Genomic DNA, 23,651 nt, shown 5'->3' with positions numbered 1-23,651 from the left:
CAAATCTATAGCGGAAAAGGCAAAGTGGTCTTACAAGCAAGCGGAGGAGCTGCCACCTGGTGGCGCAGCGCAGGACTCGCTGCGCCCGCGCGCCACGAAGTTCGCGGTTTTACGCCACAAACCACGTCCGTCATCCATCTTTGTACCTGCAGCAGAGCTTAATTTCGGCCGGAATGCGCCGGGGCGGCGTTCCGGCTCCTCCCAGGGAATTTTTTTTTAACTCACTTTAACAACTCGGCTCCGGAGATTTAAAAGAGTACACATGTATTAAATCGCAACGTAAATATAATTTTCCGCTGCGCCGGCACCAGTGAAAGTGACAGTGGCCGACCAACGTGATGGGATGGGCATAGGCGTCGGGCTACGCATGCGTGTGTGTACCCAAGATAAGTTGAGTTTCATCTCCAAGTTGTAATCGGAACGTATCGGCAACCTTATCCGTGAATATTTTAATGCAATTAATCCCCGCCACTTCTTCTATCGAATTGTCCACAACGAATTCTATACGATATGAACTTCAGTCCAGTTGTAATACAGTTCAATGAGCAGAAAAAAATGAAATTTAAAGCATTTACTGAACATCTGACTCCGCGTCTCACGTTTCAGCGTGTTCTATTTTCCCTATCTCTTCGGGAAGTCTGAATTGTTCACGTGACCCCAATGGACCAGAAATACCTTCCTCTCCATTCCTCGCTATATTATTAATTAACGTTCACTGAGAAGGTACACTGCCATTGCTTGAACGTCGGGGCTGGCAGCAGTTGAAAACATGGTGTCATAGTCGCGAAGACTACCGACTTCTGCCGATATTTATCGAGCAGAACTAGGGAGCAAAGGGACACACAATAGCACATGTTGTTTGCATTAAATCTTGTGATTTTATTCTTTTGATTCTGAGAAATTATGTTTGAGAAAAACAAATTTCAGAACAGTATTTTGTAAAAAAAATGATTTCTCAACATAAATTTTATCTCAGGTTTTCAAAACTCGAAATTTGTGACGTTTATTGCTGGGTGAGAGCGGGGGAGGGGGTGTTAACGGTTGAAGAGGTGCGTTCCGACACCTACAATTTTAGAAATTAAGCACTGACCTGCAGCACCAAGTTTAACGTAGATGCCCGACTCTGGAGCTGAAATACCCTAATAAAGTCGTACATCTTCAAATCATTAGTAGGATAAATATTAGTAGAACAACGAAAAATGGAATGAAGCTCTAGGGTGGCGCAGCGTTAAAAAAAATGATTGAAGAGGAAATTTTACGCGTCTCTAATCCTCTTTTCCATCTATTCAAACGGTTTATGGACTCCAAACTTTCCTTGTTTTACCGCTTGCTCCATATTCTGGAATACCACGGACTCCGTTTAGTTTTTCGTATCCGACATCCTCCTCCCAAGTATATATTGTACTAACACACAAAGTTATCAGAGCCCCTAAAACACCTAGACAGCCTTCGCCTGATATACACTTCCATCCTTAAGTACAAACAATGGTCACTTCACCTCCATCGCCAAATAGTGTTCATCCTTTCACAGCGTTAATTTAATCACCTCCAGCTCCAAGGCTACGAAATCATCCCAGAGCTCTTACTGTTAACTACTTCTGCATCTACAGCTATACTCTTCAAACAACTGTGAAGTGCACGGCAGAGGGTACATTCCACTGTACCAATTATTAGGGTTGTTTTCCATTCCATTCACGTATGGGGTGCAGGAAGAATTACTGTTTAAATGCCTCCGTGCTTGCTTTAATTACTGTAATCTTGTCCTCACGATCCCTACGGGACTGGTACGTAGGAGATTATGGTATATTCCTAGGGTCGTCACTCCAAGTCGGTTCTTGAAACTTTACAAGTAGGGTATCTCGGGACACTTTACATATGTCCTCAAGAGTCTGAAGTTTAGTTTTTGCAGCATATGTCTGACACTCTCCCACGGATCAAACAAACCTGTGACCATTCGAGCTGCCCTTCTCTGTATACGTTCAGTAGACCCTGTTACTCTTGTTTGGAATGGGTTCCATACACTTGAGCGATATTCTAGGATGCGTCGCACGGGTGATTTGCAACCAATCTCCTTCGTAGACTGATCGCATTTCCCCATTATTCTACCAATAAACCGAACCCACCCTTCCCTTTCTATCCAAATGAAGGCTCCAACTAATCCTTTCGCGGTCTAACTACAATCTCACCAGCCTTCCAGCACGTTCATCCAATCCATTAGTTCTTTCCTATACTCTCACCCAAAATCTTTCCTGTAATATTGTCTCCAATTCCATATGCTTACCAAGCCGTAACAACTAGCGTTACCAAAACTCGTTACCGCTTTCATTTCTAAAGAACCAGAAGAGAGTTGCGTCACCAACACCATGTGAAACGTCTCATAATCATTGCTTTATTGTAATAGAAATATACTGATACGCGTTAATAATTTTACATCAATTGCTTAAGATCTGCAACATAACCATTGCCAGCCCACACTATCGGGGGAACGTAAATGTCGAATAAACAAAAAAAAAATACATTTAATGACATACGTTCGTTAGGACCACGTCAATGATTATAGCTAATGTTTATTAAAAACATAGATAGAGCGTTGCACCTACCGCTGTAGCCGTTAACAGGCACGTGGAAGAGAAAACGGCAACAAAGAAGTATTTCAGGCGAAGCGCTAAGAAACCAATTACAGATACAGAGGGTATTAATTACATAGTCAGGAATGTAACTCAGATCCGTGTGAAAGAAAAAAAAATGGTTCAAATGGCTCTGAGCACTATGGGACTTTAAACATCTGTGGTCATCAGTCCCCTAGAACTTAGAACTACTTAAACCTAACTAACCTAAGGACATCACACACATCCATGCCCGAGGCAGGATTCGAACCTGCGACCGTATCAGTCGCGCGGTTCCGGACTGAGCGCCTAGAACCGCTAGACCACCGCGGCCGGCGTGAAAGAAAGGTTATGTACAGACCAGTCTGTGCAGCGAGTGTTCAAGAATTGAAAGAGAACTGAAAAATGACTGGACAATTATAAGCTTATTTTGAAATTGTTCAAGAAAAAAACTCCGTCTTTTTGTGTAATATATTTACTCATATAGCTTTTCTGGAGGCAAGAAATATTTTCACTATCACAAAGATGGTGTTCGACATATCGGACAGCTTGGCGATGGGGACAGAAGGACTGTGGAAGATCTCGTGGCATTGTACCGCTCGGCGTCGGACAAGTGTCAAACTTCCCTGCTTCTTCAGGGGCCGTGTTCCAACGTAGTTCCAACGAAACACAGAGGTTGATATACTTGATCACCGAATTTGAACCGTCTAGTTTTGGACGGACTGGGTTTCTTAGCTGTCTGACTCTGGCTGCAGAACATAAAAATTCCATCCGTAGGTTGGTAATGTAGATAGAAGAAAGGGACAAGCACTGTCGTATGTGATTGCTGTCATCTTGAATTAAGTACGAAGCATGACAGCTTCCTGTGGTAACAGTCCAACCATACGGACCACAGATCACTGGCCTTTGTGAGGGACAGAGACATAAAGCTGTGAGTTCTATATGTCGCCACAATGGTAGAAAGTGGCCTTCTGATGCTTCCCCGTACACGAAAGGCTGTTGTTCATACAAGTCCTTGCAAGGAGCTAACTTTGGAACCACTGGACCTTCAAGGTGATCAAGTGACCACAAGTCAACATTTTCGACTAGTGGCCACTGTGAGACGTCATGCGCAAAACAAAGCGGTGACTGGTGATGGTACAGGTCGAAGAATTGTCCCAAATGAGTCTATTAATGAGAGATGGCAATGAAAATACAAGTTCTGGTATTTTTCGCGTCAACGCCTCACTTACTATATTCGGAGACAAAAGCGATATCAAGTGAACGAGAAATGAGACGTCTCACGAAAGTGTGGAGCCCGGAGGATCTACAAGAACAAGATTAGAAGTTAAAACAAAAAACCTCATGCCTCATCATGATGATTCCGAACAACTGGTGAACGGTATGCTTCAGCTCCTCTCATCTTATCTTAAATTTGTAATGGTGCCCAAAAGCAGAGTATCTCTCCTTTCAAATCGTGGCCAAAACTTTACCTGATTACATAGTATAGCAGCACTTTATACCCTGTCAGATGACCAAACACAGCCATCAACTTACCTGGCCAAGAGGAGGGAAGTGAGATCGTTGAGTTCTAGAGAAAAACCAGAGGTTGATTTTTTACGAAGCCTTATCCTGTTTCAGCTGGTATTCTGCTGGCTTCCTTCAACCTGTGAACAGGCACACACAGCCAAATACGTGGTGTCCTCACTGTTACAGCCGAATTACTGATCATGGTGTAACTTGGATTTTTTTTTTCTACGGCACGGATTGCTAGACGTGAAAATGGTGTTCATCAGCAGCAAAAACCCTACGGGGAAATCGAACTCGGAAAAGAGAGGACGCAAATGGAGGAAGCTTGAGGCTTAATGTCCTGACGGTTGTGAGGTTGGTAGAGACAGAATACAACCTCCAGTTCAAAGAGGATGGAGAAGGAAATTAGGTGTGTCCTTTCCAAAGGAACCATCCCAGATATAGCCATGTTTCAGGTATAGCTTTAGGAAACTGGTTGGTTGGTTGGTTGGTTGGTTTGGGGAAGGAGACCAGACAGCGTGGTCATCGGTCTCATCGGATTAGGGAAGGATTGGGAAGGAAGTCGGCCGTGCCCTTTCAGAGGAACCATCCCGGCATTTGCCTGGAGTGATTTAGGGAAATCACGGAAAACCTAAATCAGGATGGCCGGACCCGGGATTGAACCGTCGTCCTCCCGAATGCGAGTCCAGTGTCTAACCACTGCGCCACCCCGCTCGGTAGGAAACTGGTATAATTTTAATATTCTTCCGTAAAACATCAGGATCGGAATGGCAGTCTATGGTAGTTGAAGGTATCTACTCCTAGCCCTGTTTTATAACCTATTCTAAATGTTAGATTATAGATTTCTAGTGGATAGAGAGCTCCACTGTGAGTCTGCTGTACCCAGTCTATGAGAAAGGATGTATTACTCGTGCCATAGAAGAACTTGATATACTTTTTAGATGGTGTTAACATTCATCTATGAGTATTTCGGAGAAATTTATTTTGGGTGCTTCACGCTCTCCTATTCCCTTATGCGTATGGGTGGACTCACTGTCAAGATCATTCGTAATATGAAATTGAGCGCCAAGTAGTCCTCCTCTTAACAGCTGTGTAAACTTGCTTTATTTATCGGCATGCCATTTTTCTCTTCAGATGAAGAGGCCACCGTTTTATCAGTTCGTTCCATGAGCGGTCAGCCACAAGGTGACTCTCTGAGGGCATCAATATACTCATCACAGGGAGAAAAGTGAAGTCTGGGATGTTAGTGCAGAAACACTTGTGAAAGAAGGAAGAAATGAGGAATGGGATTTAATGTCCTGTCTAGCGCATTATAGACTGAGCACAATCTCGGACTGAAGAGGTTTGGGGCAGAAAATCGATAGAACCTTTTCAATGAATAGTCCTGGTATTCGTCTTAGATGATGTAAAAAACCACGGAAAATGTATAAGAAAGAGAAGGAAGGAGGATTAGGGTTTAACGTGCCGTTGATCACGAGATCATTAAAGATGGAGTACAAACTCGGATGGGGAGTGGTAGAGAAGAATTTCAGCCCTGCCATTTCAAAGGCATATCCCAGAAACCCAAATGCGAATGTATTATTTTAACCACTGTGACACCTCGTTCGGTATAATCTCCTCTCTGAGAAGTGTTAAGGTATCAATGCACGATAGTGATTATTAGCTGCACCACAAGGAAAATATTTGTCCTTTAAGTTCCACCGCTGGCTTGGCTCTGAGCACTATGGGACTCAACTGCTGTGGTTATCAGTCCCCTAGAACTTAGAACTACTTAAACCTAACTAACCTAAGGACATCACACACACCCATGCCCGAGGCAGGATTGGAACCTGCGACCGTAGCAGCAGCGCGGCTCCGGACTGAGCGCCTAGAACCGCACGGCCACCGCGGCCGGCCGCCGCTGGCTTCTCTGCTTCTTTTTTCGAAGTTTCAACAGTAGGAATGGCACGTTCACTGACCCTCCCAGGCACTGAGGAGAGTGTTTGAGTCAGACGAGCTCACATCGATCAACTGCCAATGTTTACCAGAGCCGCATCACATTTGTAAATTTGCTAAGAGTAATCGTTCAAATGGCAGATAGTGGAATTGACTGAAGTTTCTCGATCATATCCGGACTTGCGAAGAAGAAAGGACGTAACACCAGTAATGGAGAGATATGAAATTCGTAGGACATCTTATAGGTGCTCCGCGCTAGGGCTCGTCTGTAGTAGAACAAACAGCTTTTGGGAGAAAGAATAATGCAGGGCTTAGTCCATTCTCCTTTGTCTTGGTGATAACAGATATCCAACGGCTTTAAATTTATAGACTAATTTTATCACGCTACTAGTTTAGGCGCCTCATTTTCACCATTTTCAGGCGTCCTACACTGAACAAGATAAGCCATCCAGTCGTTTGTGCTTACTAAAGGGACCACTATAACAAACTGGTTTCCATAGATATCTTCACAACAGACGTGGACGCTTCACACATCTAACAACTGTCGAACTTATGTGTGAAGTATCTACGTCTGTTGTGAAGATATCTACGAAGCCAGATTGATATAATAGTTCTTTTAGTAAGCACAAACGACTATATATGGCTTATCTCGTTTCATGTATATGGGCTAGAAGACGGTGTCAATGAGACACTGAAACTGGCAGCGTAATAAAATTACTCCATAAATTTGTGGCTGTTGGGTATCATCTGTTTCCTGCAAGTCATCGTCCAGCCATTGTCCCATTCTTCCATTTATACAAGACGGAATTACAGATGCTCTTTTGTCTCTAGGGTAGTGTTTACCTCGATCCCATACCAAATGCCTCTGAGCACTATGGGACTTTAAACATCTGAGGTCATCAGTCCCCTAGACTTAGAACTACTTGAACCTAACTAACCTACAGACATCACACACATCTATGTCCGAGGCAGGATTCGAGCCAGAGACCGTATCAGCAGCGCGGTTCCGGACTGAAGCGCCTAGAGCCGCCCGGCCGCAGCAGCCGGCGAGCCCATAACAGTCAGAGCACTTACTCAGATCTGATAGGGGGAACAAGGAATGTCTTTTCATCATTTGTTGGTAGTGATTTAGGAAAACCACCAAAAATCAACATGAGGATGAACAGACAGGGCTTAGAATGGTTAATCTCGGATATAAAGGTTCTATATCCACATATAGGTTGTTGCAAAGCCTTTCTACCAAATCTCTAGGGGTCATAGATAAAGTCATTGGGAACATCATTTGTTAGAGCCAAAATGTTCGCTGAAGGCAGGCGTCCTTTTGTACTGGTTATGCCCTTGAGAAGCGGCAGTGCACAGGTACTATGTGGTGTGGGTATGCCTTGTGTGTTGCCTAAAATTCTGCCATCTGCTCCGAGTGAATGAGGCTAGGCCCAGAAAAATTCCTGATTCGCTTCTGAAATACCTTTTTTCGCCTACAGAAACTGATTCTTAAGGTTTTCTTGTTAAAAATGAGTCTATTAATTTACTGGGCTCGGTAGTATGCAGCACAACTGGTTAGCACACCCTGACAGCTCAATGAAATCTCGTCGTCCCAGGGCCGGCGAATACTAAAGGATGCCTAGCGTCTCTGGGAAGAGTTAGCGAACATTTTGTCTTTAGCAAAAATTGTTCCCCATAAAGTGACCTATCACATCTAGACATTTGATGCAAAGACTTTGAAACACCATCTATATACGCTGCAGTTCACTGTTCAGTGCATGGTGGAGCGTACCCCGTACGATTATTAGGGACTTTCTGTCCTATTCTGTTCGTGTATTGAGCGAATGTAAGATGACTGCCTCTATGTCTCGCCGTAAACGCTCTTTTTCTTATGGTTCACTATCGAGAAACTCGGCGAAGGCAGCAGGATTGTTGCCTACTGTACCTCTAATACCGCTTCCTTAAAACTCTCCAACACACTTGAGAGATTGCGGTGTCGCCATTCTTCCGATCACTCCCATTTTGTTTCCACCGAACATGCCTGTTACACATGGCTATACTCACCTGTTATACCCCTACTACTTCTGGTATAGTAGGGATCGAATACTACCTCTGATTGGCAGGCGTGGGGAGGATAGTCTTCCGTGGTCCTGTCGAAGGCAGGAAAGCACCGCTGTTCTGGACGCAGACGGAACAATAGGCACCGACCAACCACCGTGTCATCCCCTGCGAATAACCTCACCGATATGCGGTAGTTTAGGGAGTAGGGTCAGCACATGGGTTTCCCGACCGGTGTCGGATTAGCAGACCTGATGGCGCAACTACTCGGTCAGGTAGCTCCTCAGTTGGCATAATGAGGCTGAGTGCACCTCGTTCCAATTGCCCAAAAATTCCTGGCAGTATCGGGAATCGAACCCGGGTGTCCCGGATACCAGCAAGTCGCTCTGATTACTCAACTACGGGGGTTGACCATATCGAAAGACCCATCGTGTAATGCTCCTAAAGTACTTCAAGGAAAATTGGGAAAACCTAAACTGTGTTGTCTGGACGAGGATTTGAACTCCACTTTTGAAAACTTGGGGCCTAAAGTGTGCAAATTATAGGGTCTCTCGAGGGCCGCAGCATTGAAGAGCAGTCCAGGCATAGCCATGGGCACATCAGAGCCTCGTGAGTGATTTTGGTGCTCACCTGTCTACAGATGTGTTTGGGAGCTTAAAAGTACTTGTGGATACGAGAGATGTAACGGGCCTGTGGTTGTTTAGCCTCTCACAAGATGTTTGATCATTGTTTAATTATGGTTTCTGTTCAGGAAAGATGTTGTATACGGTTTAGGTAAGATGAATACCTTCATCGTCCTAGAAGAATGCTCTCCGAGCATTTGCATTAAGCAATTTAGACAAACCATGAAAAATTTAAAATTGTGGTGGTTTTCGTAATTATGAAACCAGTTGGTAGAGAAGCAGAAATGGAAGAACGCTATCAGAATGTGGAGGCTAGAACCTCTTATGTAAGGTGAGACGGAACCGGTTCACGGGAAACGCCCTAGCATCCAGCTCTCGTATTATAGTTCATCACATTTCATCGTTCCGATTTGAATAACCTTCTTTGCCTCGGCGAAAAGATGCAACTGAAATATCCAGATTTCGATTCTCGCTGTTAGTATGGGCAAGACTTTGAACTGACTGTCCTTTATCTTCATGATGTACCGCGTTGTCTTCCAGAAGATTAAGACCGTTATTCATACTAAATTCCATCTCATACGCATTCGAGAGGACGGCGGTTCAAACCCGTGTCCGGCCATGCTGATTTCGGGTTTACGTGATTTCCCTAAATCGCTTCAGGGAAATGCTGGGATGGTTCTTTTGAAAGGATACGGCCGATTTCCTTCCCCAGTTTTTCCTAATTTGATGGGACCGACGACCTCGCTGTTTGGTTCAAAATGGTTCAAATGGCTCTGAGCACTATGGGACTTAACATCTGAGGTCATCAGTCCCACAGAACTTAGAACTACTTAAACCTAACTAACCTAAGGACATCACACACATCCATGCCCGAGGCAGGATTCGAACCTGCGACCGCAGCAGTCGCGCGGTTCCGTACTGAAGCGCCTAGAACCGCTCGGCCACCGCGGCCGGCGCCGCTGTTTGGTCCCCTCCCTCCAAATCAACCAACCAATCGATCTCATACGTCTAATTTTTTAAGTTTCCTTAGAATTATCTGATTAATCCGCTAAAGTATGCTCGTTATAAGACCCAAAACTTACAACTAGCCCGAATATGATGATACTGCACCACAGATGTTTTAGCCGATGGAATATTCTAGCTTCAGCCTTTTTTAAATTATTGGCTTTCGGTTCCCTCCCCCACCCCCCCACCCCGCCTCCTTACAGCCATCTCATCAGTGGTAAGATGGTTCAAATGGCTCTGAGCACTACGGGACTTAACATCTGTGGTCATCAGTCCCCTAGAACTTAGAACTACTTAAACCTAACTAACCTAAGGACGTCACGCACATTCATGCCCGAGGCAGGATTCGAACCTGCGACCGTAGCGGTCACGCGGTTCCGGACTCAAGCGCCTAGAACCGCGCGGCCACAATGGCCGGCTCAGTGGTAAGACTGTCTGACAATGTGCTTCGACGGTTCAGAATATTCATTAAGGTCAAGCCCGTCCCTCGTACGAAGTTACATAAGCTCTGTCCACCCCCGGTAGCTGAGTGGTCAGCGCGACAGAATGTCAGTCCCAAGGGCCCAGGTTCGAGTCCCTGCTGGGTCGGAGATTTTCTCCGCTCAGGAACTGGGTGTTGTGTTGTCCGCGATATCATCGTTTCATGCCCATCGACGCGCAAGTTGCTGAAGTGGCGTCAAATCGAAAGACTTGCACCCGGCGTACGGTCTACCAGACGGGAGGGCGTAGTCACACGACATAGGCTCAGACTTGTCATGTGACGCCATACAGACGATTTTCGTGTCAGTTAGGACGATACGAGGATAAGGGCAACACAACATCCAGTCTCAGGGAGGAGGAAATCTCCAACCCAACCGTGAATCTAAGATGGGCTAGGCCTCACCTTGGTGGAAAATGTACAGCCAAGTCTATTGTAAGGAAGGAGGGAACGAATGATAGTGACGTAGCGTCAACGGGGAGAACATGGGCGAAATAATACAAGCTCTGCTAGGCTAGGATAGGGTAAGGAAAAACTAACTGTGGACCTTTTTATGAGTCATTCTGGCAATCACTACAACTTATTTCGGGAATTGGTGTCAGAAGTAAAGCAGAAATGTTGGACGTGGAGTCGAACACCGCTCCGCCCGAATGTCCAGTGTTGCAAAATAATTGTCATCTCATTTAGTCACAGCTGATATTCTAAGAAAATCCGTCCATTTTAGCATCTTTATTTCTTTGTTAGTTTACCAGGGTGAACAATCCCAGATTAAGAGAAAAGAGGAACTGTATATAGGATTTCATGAATATGCTCCCTTATGGACCATGGTGTGCTAGCCGAGGAATCTTTTACTATTTAGATTCGTCTTGTATGCGGAGAGCAGAAACCAAACGCCTCCAACATTGGCGATGGAGATCAAAGCTACTTATGTGGTATAGTGTTAAAAACAACTGGCCCGTATTCAGAAGGGGCAGTGTGCGGAACCGTGTCCGCTCATCGAGATATCACAGGAAAAGGAAATTTAGAGTTTAACGACGCACAGAATACGAGTTCGTTAGCGACGGACCACAAGCTCAGATTGGAGAAGGACAGGGAAAAATACCTGCTGTGTCCTTTTTAGAAGAATCATGTAGGCATTCGTCTTAAATGATTTTGGGAAACGATGGGAAACATAAACGGATGGTTCCGGGAGTCTGGTGCCTTACCCGCTGCGCCTCCTTGCTTTTTTTTGGATTCCCGTTATTCTGGCGAACGTCGGAACCGTTCTTCGAAAGGCAACGGCGGGTTTCCTTCTTCCTACCCGTCCAGCCGAAACTGATCTGCTTCTAATGACTTCGACGAATTTTCAATATCTAACCTTCTTTCTCCTGAATCTACAGCATCTACCTAATAAAATTTTCCGACTAATATGAAAACGAACTTGAGAACTACTGCGGCGAAAGGGGATGTAGGAAACTTAGTTGTGTAATTGCATGGTGAACTTCTGGACTCGAAGAAATGTATGCTGTTTATTTAAAGCAGTCTTAATGAGGAACGTGTATTGTACAGGATGCATTTTCGCTCCTCTATGGAGTCTGTGCTGATTTGAAATTTCCGGATTATTAAAACTGTGTGCTGGGCCGGGACTCGAACCCATAACCTTTGCCTTTCGTGGGCAAATGCTGTACCGTTCGAGTCCCGGTCCGGCACACATTTATCATCTGTTAGGAAGTTTAAACATATATTATTTCTTCTCCATTATTTAACCATAACAAGAAAGAATAGAACCCGAAAAACCGTTTGCTATTAGGTTCGGCGTACCTGTAAAGTGTGTTGAGAGAATTAGCAAACAGTATATGAATAATCTTAAAAGTAAAACACCTTATAATGTGTATGCATGCATTAGCCTGCAGTCTCACTCTCCTCCTGATTTCTAGTCACATGTTATGTAAGAACTGCAGTAACATCATTAGCGCCCTGCAGTAATTTTTCAAAACAAAAAATGGCTCTGAGCACTATGGGACTTAACATCTGAGGTCATCAGTCCCCTAGAACTTAGAACTACTTAAACCTAACTAACCTAAGGACATCACACACATCCATGCCCGAGGCAGGATTCGAACCTGCAACCGTAGTGGTCGCGCGGTTCCAGACTCAAGAGCCTAGAACCGCTCGGCCACACCGGCCGGCAGTAATTTTTCAGTTGTATTGTTTAAATGACACTTCTTGGTATAATTCTATGCACGGAAATGTTTTAGGCAGAAATTTACTTAAAATATTAAGATATACTTCCTTAACTCTACTGGAAAACCTTATAGGTCTTAGATTAAGTTTGTAAATGATTCTTGTAATATAGGACTGGTGGCGTAACTAGATGTTCAGCAGTCATCTCAACAATGTCATGAAACTACAAGGAACAATGATAACAGGCCTGACATTCTAGAAGCGCCAATAGTAACAATAATCATGGTTTCGTAAATCTTTGAAGAACATTTTGCTTCGTATCAGGCCGGACATGTTATCTGGAAACCAACTTAGTGCAGAGAATCGTAGAAAAATATATCTTTTCAGCGCAACTACTATGGAAACATTCATGTGTATTATGTACATTTCTCTTCGTATGATTATAAATAAAATGGCAGTTAAAAGGCGCTGTTGATTCTGTGCTACAAAATTTCGTTCGAATGTTAGATACATTATGGAACACACTATTTCTAATGTTCAGTAGAGCATTTGCGCCTAACCAGATAAGCAGGGGAAATGCGAAGCCTATGCAAGGTAGACCAGCGGCTTGCTGACATGCGTGTGCGATCGGAGGAGAGGAGCAAGCGCAACAGGTATGTTCTCATTTATTTGCTGCGCACTCATTAGTGTCATGTGTAGCGAGTGAAACATGCAAACCGTTTCGCTGGTGCGTCATACGCCTCAAAACAGCACCGATTACGCTATCTTTACTAACAAAACTATTTGACTAGAAACTAAGTAGTCAGTGTTTGCATAAAATAACTGCCCTAAAGAAAAAAAAGAGTCAAGCCATAATTAATTGCGTTTTACGAAACAAAATATCGGTCTGAACGAAAGCGCTATACCTATCAAAGCCACAAACGAACAAGAATATGTGAAGTGACACAAGTATAGTACAAAACTGAATTCTTAAATGTGAACAGTTTCTTTCTCTCTTATATGTGGGTTCTAAGCAATAGCGTAATATGGCAGAGAATGGTTTTGCACAAGAACGATGATGCACGACGCGCTTTGAATATTGTCTAATGTCCCGATTGGAACTGAAGGTACTAGAATTGACCTATCTACAACAGTCTTGTAAAGAACAACAAGAATCACATAACCAGCGCCGTGAGATCCTGAATGGATTCACGACAAAAAAATTTTATTTACTGAAACGACGTCTTCAAAAAATGCTGAGATTATTCGTGAAGGACCGGAGGCTAACTCAATACGTCAGCCCAGGAGGCAAAATGTCGAAAAACTGCGTAATTATTCAGTTTTTGTCGATATTCTTTTCCCTGAAACAAAAAGTGAAATACCGAGAAGCGCTGCGCGGTGAAAGTGTATCTGCAATGCCAGTGCTAATGCTCGTACATGGGGGTTACTGGCCAGAGCGTTACAGACAGCGCGCGGCGCGCGTGCGGGCTCAAGTATGATATCCGCGGCCGCGACGCATGGACAGGAGTTAGAGAGGGTGGGCGCACTACGGCGCTTACCTTGCCTGCCGGCGCCGGCTGCAGCTGCGCCTCTGGCGGTGGCTGTGGCGGTGGCGACGCCACCAGCAGTTATGTGTGCGGCCGCTGGCTGCGTGCGTCTCTTATAGCCCGCCAGCGGCGCCCCGCGCACGCGCACTGCGACGGCACCCCCCACCACCCCTTGGCCCCACCTCCGAGCGTACCTAATGATCCCGATCAAATTTCGGATAATCTTTGACTTTATTACTTTCCACTCGGTTGCGTCACCGACACTGAAATGATACTGCGTCTCGGACACTGTCGTCCGAAAAAGTACGTATACCGATCGCTTCGTGGCCGGTAATTCAATCAAAGGAATGGGGTACGGCAAATAATTATACCAGGAGATTCGCTGCAGCGTGTGCGTGTCTTGAGGTTCCGGCCTATGACATGACGATCGATCGACAGAGTGAGAACGTCGTTCCCCTCCTTGCAGGGACGTTTGTTTGACGTTGGGGTAACCTCCTCAGCGGAATGAACGTCGTGGCTAAAGGTTTTCGGTAGACAGATAACAGCATGCGTAGGATGTTCTCTGTCTGTACACATCAGAGAATCGACGTCGAATAAACAATCAGAAAAAAACCTCACATAAAGGATAACTGATTCTGATAAGAAAATATCTATACCATGAGTTCAGAAATAATTTATTATAGCAAGGACTAAAATCTAGACCATGCCGAAACTGATTAAGAGTATGACGGTATTTATAGTTCGTAAGCTCAAAGTCCTTACAGGTTATTAACCTCAAACATATCTGGAGCCCATGATGACATGGAAACAAAGATATCGACAACTGACAGTAGCCAGCCGCAGTGGTCGTGCGGTTCTGGGCGCTACAATCTGGAGCCGGGCGACCGCTCCGGTCGCAGGTTCGAATCCTGCCTCAGGCATGGGTGTGTGTGATGTCCTTAGGTTAGTTATGTTTAATTAGTTCTAAGTTCTAGGCGACTGATGACCTCAGAAGTTAAGTCGCTTAGTGCTCAGAGCCATTTGAACTGAGAGTACCCGAGAAGGAGCGTATCTTGCTGTTTGATCAATCCTCATTCATTTTTTGTCTCCCAAGATGATGAAAGAGTAACGCACTTTCTGTACTAGGGTTCGAGACGTTCTAAATCGATAAAATTGGGTGTGTAATAATAGGACATGATGTACATTAAGGCCAAGAAAACCGGCACATCAGAGGTTCCAACATATTTTCCGATGTTTATGTGACAAAACAATTGCAATTTCGCTGAAATGGAAAACTTGAGCTTTACACACCGGCCGATGTGGCCGTGCGGTTCTAGGCGCTTCAGTCTGGAACCGCGTGACCGCTACGGTCGCAGGTTCGAATCCTGCCTCGGGCATGGATGTGTGTGATGTCCTTAGGTTAGGTAGGTTTAATTAGTTCTAAGTTCTAGGCGACTGATGACCGCAGAAGTTAAGTCGCATAGTGCTCAGAGCCATTCTAAGCTTTACACGCATTCGTTGCCACTCTTTGAAAAAAATTGCGGCTCATAAGACGTTTGATGTCTCTAGAGACTGTTCTTTTCAAGGGATCTCGAGCGCGGAACACAGGCTATGCATATTTCCGTTTATAAATGTATAACGGAATGGTCCAGTTCGACATGACGAAACCTACAATGTAATTTTTCAGACAGGAAGAATACATCAAAGGAAATGCACTGTCAAAGTTTTAGTTGCAGAGGCGCACTGCAGGTATTTTTTTTACAAATATGTTGAAGCTACTCATTTCTGCCGCAAAAAGAACCGCTTGTAGCCTTTACTGCCTATCTCGCGATCGGCGAATAAGCAGACGCACCAGTGACATGACAACGTAGCGCCGCTGCGAAGTCCAAAGTGTACATACGCGAATTTTAAGCACTTAAACCATACCTAACAGGTCTAAAATAATTAATTTTTTGAATAACTTGCAGTTCATATCGACAGCTAAACTGTTGCAGATGTATTCGTTACATAAGGGACTAGCAGAGGAAAGAAAATCAAGACAATGTATGAAGTTACATTACAGACGACTTCATCAACCGAAATTCTAATTTGTTGACGTTAAGTACGAGTTTCTGTAGCGCAGTTCTTACGATAACTTTTGGACAGTATATATTTTATCAAGAATGAGACAGCTGGATTTTTATTCTCCATAATCGTCAAAAAATGTGAAGTGTCTATTGGATGACGAAAACAAACATACGGTAATTTACTGACTCGTTTCACTTGCATTGTTGTATACGAAGGTGTCACAGCACACGTCGACTACAGAAGCCACTCTTATCTTTTTCTCGCACGAAATGATGAAGTGTGGTTAGCACGAAACCTGATTGGCTTTATAGGCAGCTTTTATGGGATAAAAAGAAGCTTAGTCTTCACGTCAGCTACGAATTTCTCTGTAGTATTACTTGTTAATGACATCTCCTCTGCACGTGTACTTGAGGCAAACTCCTTGATTTTACGACTTCCTTTTCCGTATAATTTCCTGAATCTTTTTAACCAGGTCGAAGAAGCCTGGAAATCAGTAATGTTTATCTCACTTGCAATTCAGAGCGTCCGGTCTTCTAGATCTCCATCGATAATGTTGCATTGACTCTCACGAGCTGTTTTAAGTCTATGAATAGCTTTTCTTTCACACTTTTGAGAGTTTCATGTTGGCGCATATTAAGCGTAAATCTTTCTCCCTTTTATACAGTTAATGTTTAGATATTACGAAACGAAACCGGCTTTGCACGCTTTTTAGGATTAAGTGTTATCTCCCTCTTTCGTTTAACCAAAATATTTACGGCTTTCCTTTCTCACTGAAAGCTATTACTGTATATGTTTTCTTTGGGTTTGGAAGGTACTTTATTTTTGTTCTGGACTTTAACTTGCACAGCAATCAACTTTCGATCCACAACTCACAAAATAGTTCGAGTTATTTCACGTTTCTTCTAATATTTCCATAATTTGCAACGAAATTCGACATGATTCGAACGAATATCCTAGAAATTATCTAACGAATAACACATACGTAGATCTTCAGGAGAAGTAGATGATTTCGTTTGCATACCACCTTCTTCAAATTTTTATCTTTATAAGGTTGAAAACATTAGTTGGATTCCACATTACTGTGAAACTCTGGAACATCCGCAAAGAGAAATGTTATTAGCTAATGTATAAGAAGAAAATACAAAGAAAATTAATTCAGCTTCACCTCCATTCTTAATTATTATGAATATTAAATGAGTTGCAAATTCAAGTGAATAGTAACTGCGATCATTTTTATCAGAGAAGCTATGAACAGAAAGTGAAATCCACTTTACAAATTACGACTGCGTTTTGTCGTGTTCTATGTTTACCGTTGTGCCATCAATCAAGGCTATGCAGCCGTTGTATTGCGCATGCGCTGTCTGCCGCAGCTATGGCGGGTGTATACATTCCTCCAGCCATGTGGTGAGTTAAGTATTTCGCAATTTTCAACATTTTGACACTTTGTTTCTTTCGGTGTATTCTTCTCATATAAAAAATTTCCGGATATGTTTCGAAATGTAAGATTGTACAGTTCCCTTTCCAGCAATAACTGAGTGGACCCACTATTGTCGATCCAATTGTCCAATGACTCGTTCAAACTGTGAAGTTGTTAGTACCCATAACGTTCACTATGGCTAATTGCGTTGTAGGAAACAAATATTGATGGGATACTATCCAATGTATACTCGAGGAATAATGGAGAATCACCTACTGCAACCCTCTAGACTAAATGTATTCTTTGTCTCACGTAGACTGGTTGATTGGTAAATGATAATATTCACTAGAGGGCTCTACTGGAACGTACGATAACTGGACTTGTTGATCCCAGGTTCATGGATTTAGAGGCGACCAAATTTTGGTTGAAACTACTGTGAGCATATCTCTGCACTGTTTACTGCCTTTCACGTATGTTTTTCGACGCGCCAAGTCACCAAAGTGGCGCCAAAGAAAAAGACTTATAACACTGGGTGACCGAACAACCCTACATGATGTCTCGTGCCCAAAAATGCCATACGATCATTTCATTTCATTTCATGTATGTTGCCATATTTTCAGGGCCTTTGCTGACGAGTATGCCATGGATAAGGTTGTCGGATACACCCTGCCATATGCGAGTTCCTGGGACGCTGTTATGCCTGCCAGAGCGAAGTAGCATTGAAACTAGATGGCTAAGGGAACTCAGGCAATGTTTTTAGCAAATTCTTTACGCCCAAATCACTCGGAATTGCTAAGTTGAACATGAAATGGGTTATAGTAAGGTTATCAGAGGAACAGCGGACACACAAAAATGGAATAGAATTAAAATGTCTTGCTAAAGAAGTATACATAGAGGGAACTCAGGTGTACTATTTACTCTAACGAAAAAAATAAAAAACAACATTAAAAATACTGAAGGAAAGTCAGCATAGAAAGACTAGTTATATAAATAAACAAAGTAGAGTCGACGGAAATCATTGAAATGTATTCACCAACGTGCTCATATGCTGATGGGGATGTAGAACACGTATACGGCTAATCTGAGAAGAAAAGCAAAAATGAACCAGTGCGGTCGGCGAAGAGGTCACTAGAGACAGAAACGCAGAAGGGTGGACGAGGAAATCGGCTTCGTCCTTTACACAGGAATCACCATGGCATTTGCATTTAAGGAAACCATGGAAAATCTAAATCTGGATGGTTGGACATGATTTTGAATCCCAGTCCTTCCAAATACGAGGCCTCACTCGACATACACTAGTAAAATATAACGACAAAAAATCATATTAATCGTTAACACATTCTCATTCTCAAAAAAAAAAAAAATATATGAACTCAAATTGAACTACACGCGGAATTGAGTATAAAAAACCGTAAAGCAATTTTATACGATAAGGAGATTGAATCAATTTAGAATTCTAAGTGATCGAAACTATTAGCATTTAGTGTAAAAAAAAGTACATTAAATGTATATTGTGATAACTTGTTAAGAACATTTAGAAATACCAAATTAAATTTAGCATGAAGTTCAGAATCTTACAAAATGAAGATGTTATGCGTATGAAATAAAGGAGCAGTCAGTTAGAGGTACATTAACCAGACAGCAAAAGATGTAACAAGGATAATGAAGGCATGTGTAAGGAAAATCTCATATCGGACATGACAGTTATTAAGGAATTGGCGAGAGCTTCACATGAACAGCTATAGGACTATCACAGAATACGCTAAATGAAACAAAAATATCCTGAAATGTCTTACAGAAAATTTGGAAGGTACAATGAAAATCTGCTAATAAAGAAGATTGAAATCATTAGCAGTATGAAAGAAAAACAGAAAAAGAATGTTGGTAGGATTTCTCATTTCATGAGGAGAGATGGTACAGTAACTGAGACAAATTGAACCCGCATCCGCAGATTTCTTCGTCTTCTGGTATGGCTTAACATACAATTAAAAGCACAGACAGTAATGAAATTAATGATATTCCAGATTTAATGCCCGATGAGGTGTGCAACGCCATTCAATGAATGAAGTAACGAAGGGCATCTAGAGAGGACAGTTTTTCATTATAAATGATAACATCTGGAGGAAATTATGCAAAAGAAGCTTGGAAAATTATTTAAGCCATGTCGGTGGAGGGACTATGTTTCCAAAAATTGAAACAATTCTTCAATACTTGTACTTCGCTAGAAATAAGAGAGACAAGATAGACAAACAAAAAGATGTATACCTACGCAGCTCATAGGTACCACGTACAACATATTCACTACAATTATATAAAATCACTGAAATTTTAACCAAACATTGGAAAAATATGACTTTAAATATATGTGCGACAATCGACTACTTCCAAGCCCTGATCGATACCATAAAAGGAAGCAGTGAGTATAAATGAACATTTTTCTCTTAATCATTTATTTTGAGCAAGCTTTGGACTAAATACAACAAAATCTGTACTCACGGCTCTTAAGAAACGAGGCATTCATTGATATTGTGTTAGTATACTAATGAATATATATGTTAAAGCTATAGTTTCCATTAGACATCACCGGAACAGTAGGAGACACCGAACTTAATGAGTAATCAGGGAAGGAGATTCCGTAACTCCAGCATTTCTAGACGACGTCTCTGGAACCATAAGCTCGGAAGAGAAAGGCGAACAAATGTTAATCGACCCTACCTCATCCAATTTCGTTTTGGGGCGTTTGAACGATTAGTTTATCGAAGTGATGTGGCACGAGTCCGTTCCCACGTTTACATGATTAGTGTTAACATTAATGAAGACATTATTATTTAATCCTCCTCATGCCACTAGGCTTAAAAAGTACTTTTTTCCTTTTTTTCAATCTAACAATTTACATAGAAATTCTTCAATTGGATACAAGAATTTGTATGGGAGAAATGATTTTCGGTTAAATTTAAAAATTACTTTGCTACATGTGAGACATTTTTTAATACTGGTACTGAGCAAATGATCAAAAATTTTTCTTGCTGCACACTGACTCCTTTCTAATCCACTGGCAGTTTTAATATTGAGTAATAAAGATCATTTTTTCCCTAATGTACTAAGTATATATATCATTATTATTACCAAATTTTGATGGATTATTTATGTCGAATTTCATTAGCTATATGTTTGTTCTGAGGATGCATTTAAAATGCCGAACTCCTTTAAGATGTAGCCACATTATGACTGCAGATGAATACCATATATTTTTCTTACTGCTCGCTCGTGTGCAGTCAGTATTTTCTTTCTAAATGACGCGGTACTGCTGAAAATTATCCCATGAGACATTAACAATTGGAAATATGCAAAATATGACAGGAGCCTGATTCGTTTGTTTCCAACACTAGCAACTGTATGCAGAGCAAAAGTAGCAGAACTTAGTTGTTTGAACAGCACAGTAATATGTTTCTTGTAGTTCAAGTTTTCACCAAGATGCACACCCAAAAATATGGAGCATTCTACCAAATTTACTGATTCCCGTTCATGTGCCACGCCAATTGTTGGAATGAATATTCGTTGAACGGAACTGACTATAGTGTGTACACTGGAAGTATGAATTAAAAAACGCCTTCAGTCACAACTTTTCGTGCTTTATTAAATTCACGATGCATTTAGGACCCTGTAGGTCTACCATCAGGTTTAATTTGTCTTAATACATGCATTATTTTTTCTCTTGGATAAAGTGCATATTCCTGTCACGAAAACGTTTGATTGAATACAGTCACGTTTGAAGCTGCAAAATTTGGAAAAAAATGAATATAGTGTACTTCCTCAAAATTTAGGGCTACCCCTTCTTCGGAGAACCACTTAATGATTATTTGTGAAACTTAATTAACAATCGGTTCTACTGCATTCTCTCTAATGTGATTCATTGAAACACTAGTAACTTCTGTAAAAAGTACCAATTCTGCTTGCTGAATGTTAAGTGGAAGGTCATTCACATATATAAGAGACAGGAGTGGACCCAAAATTGAACACTGCAGGACTCCCTATGTGATTTCTCCATAGTCGCTACAGTTTCCTACCTTTCCAACACTGTTTGGATTATTCAGCATAACTTATTGCATTCCGATTGTTAAATATGATCCAAACCAGTTGTGTGCAAAGCCAAAGAGGCTTAAAAATTGCACATTTTAACCTGTCAGGTGAAATTCTCTGTGTCTGTGGTGCGTTACGTATATTACTAAGGACATTACTCATTAATGTAGAGCAACTTTTCAGAATTCTGTTTGAAATTCTGTGGTTGGGATAGTACTATTTGCTTCCTGCGCAGCCGGCCGCGGTGGTCTCGCGGTTCTAGGCGCGCAGTCCGGAGCCGCGCGACTGCTACGGTCGCAGGTTCGAATCCTGCCTCGGGCATGGATGTGTGTGATGTCCTTAGGTTAGTTAGGTTTAAGTAGTTCTAAGTTCTAGGGGACTGATGACCACAGCTGTTAAGTCCCATAGTGCTCAGAGCCATTTGAACCATTTGAGCTTCCTGCGCAGATAAAATTCACAAGTTGAGAAACTTAAGAGGGAAAGTGTGCAAGTAACTGAAAATCAGTTATAATAGTACTAACATTATGTTTAACCATCACAAGAAGATAGTACAAGTTGCTGAAATTGGAACCTGTTCACTGACTTTTGGTATTCATGGCAGCTGAAGACAACACCTGGAGATACAGCGAAAGAAATAAACTGAAAATGGCCTCGCATACTTTTAGTAGGCTCAATAGAGTCTTCAGAATTAACCTTCTAACATTTATCAATCGCGAAGTTTGCAGTAAGTGGTTTAAATCATGGCAGTGAGACAAGGACTTTCAATTCGTAAAAAAATCAAGAACTCAGGACTGATCACTGAACAGTGGAGAGATACATGTTAGCAATTGTTAGGAGAGACAGGATAGGAAACAAATAGATCAGGAAGGAGAATGGACTTGAAGGCGTAACTGTGACCGTAATGGAAGTGAAATGAATGAAGATAGAGCTCTTTACTGTATTCCAAGAGATGAGAAAAAAGCAAGAGGGCTGTTCAATTGAAGGTGGTCAGATGACACTACAAAACGTGCAAGAGCAATATGGATCGTTGGCAATGTACGGAGAAGTGTAGAGGATATTTTTATTGAGCATCTGACCACTTCATTCCGTTATGCGACTTATTAAATTACAATGACTGAAGTTCGCCAGCAGACGTTCAGCGACGTTCATTGACGAGTACTGCACATGACAAAGCACAAACGGAGAGGTGAATGGTTATGAAGTTGTATGTTACTTAGCTTGGCTCTTCTACGTACTTTTCTCGAAATTTTCTTTCATTTGGCTGCTCGGTGTCCTACTTGATTAGGAGGGATCCAGATAATTTCCATTTTATGAATTAAGTTATATAACAGACCGTTGTGATGCATTTTTCATCTTCATTATTCATTGATTCATCAAAAAATCTCAGCATATCACAGTCAAATATATAAAAAAAAACAGGGCTAGTAATACATTACATCACTTCTCCAACACAACTCCATCAAAATGCGTCCAAAGCTAGACAAAACTGACCAGAGGAGTGAATCTCGCAGTAGAAAGATATAAGATTTTACATTCAGAGAAAGTCGTATGTAATGAATAATTTGCTCTACAAATGTTTTTAAATTGTCATAAAAATTGTAAAAAATGACAATAACAATAATAATAATAATTTCAAATTCCATTTTAGAATTTGCGCAAACCTTTGGTACACACCGCTTGCAATGGGATTAGTAAATTTTTTGAAATAATTCCCCATTTCACTTTTTATATTTCTGCGTAAGTAATATAATACTTTATAATTAATTTAACTATAATTAAAAAATTAAATTTCTTGTGGCTTGTGAAGAATGTCTGTGTATCGAGTAATCCATTTATTTGAGTGCATCGAGAATTACACTACTTAGCGAAAATGGGCCACTTACTAGTTCCATTACAAGCAGTGTGTACCAAATGGCAGGGGTAGCCGAAAATAAAGAGGGGAGGGGGGTGACAACAGTCGAGGAAGCAGGTTCCTTTTCGGATTGACTGCAGGAAATTGCCCTGAAATGAAGGCAGCGATGGAAACCAGAAGAAACCTCTAAAACTTGTAATATTTACATTCAGTAAGCTGGGATTACTGAAGATACTACTGAAATCTGCTTCGTCGTGGAAACCGACAGACTACCATGGTCCAGGAGGAAAATGTTCAAAAGTAAGTAACTGTATAGTAGGTGTAATATGTAAGAAAGACGCAAGGAAAGGAACGTTTATAGATCAGGGTCG

The sequence above is a fragment of the Schistocerca cancellata genome, chromosome 4, assembly GCF_023864275.1.
Source record: "Schistocerca cancellata isolate TAMUIC-IGC-003103 chromosome 4, iqSchCanc2.1, whole genome shotgun sequence".
Classification (NCBI taxonomy): Eukaryota; Metazoa; Arthropoda; class Insecta; order Orthoptera; family Acrididae; genus Schistocerca; species Schistocerca cancellata.
The sequence above is the reverse complement of the archived record's forward strand: the minus strand, read 5'-3'. Positions refer to the sequence as shown.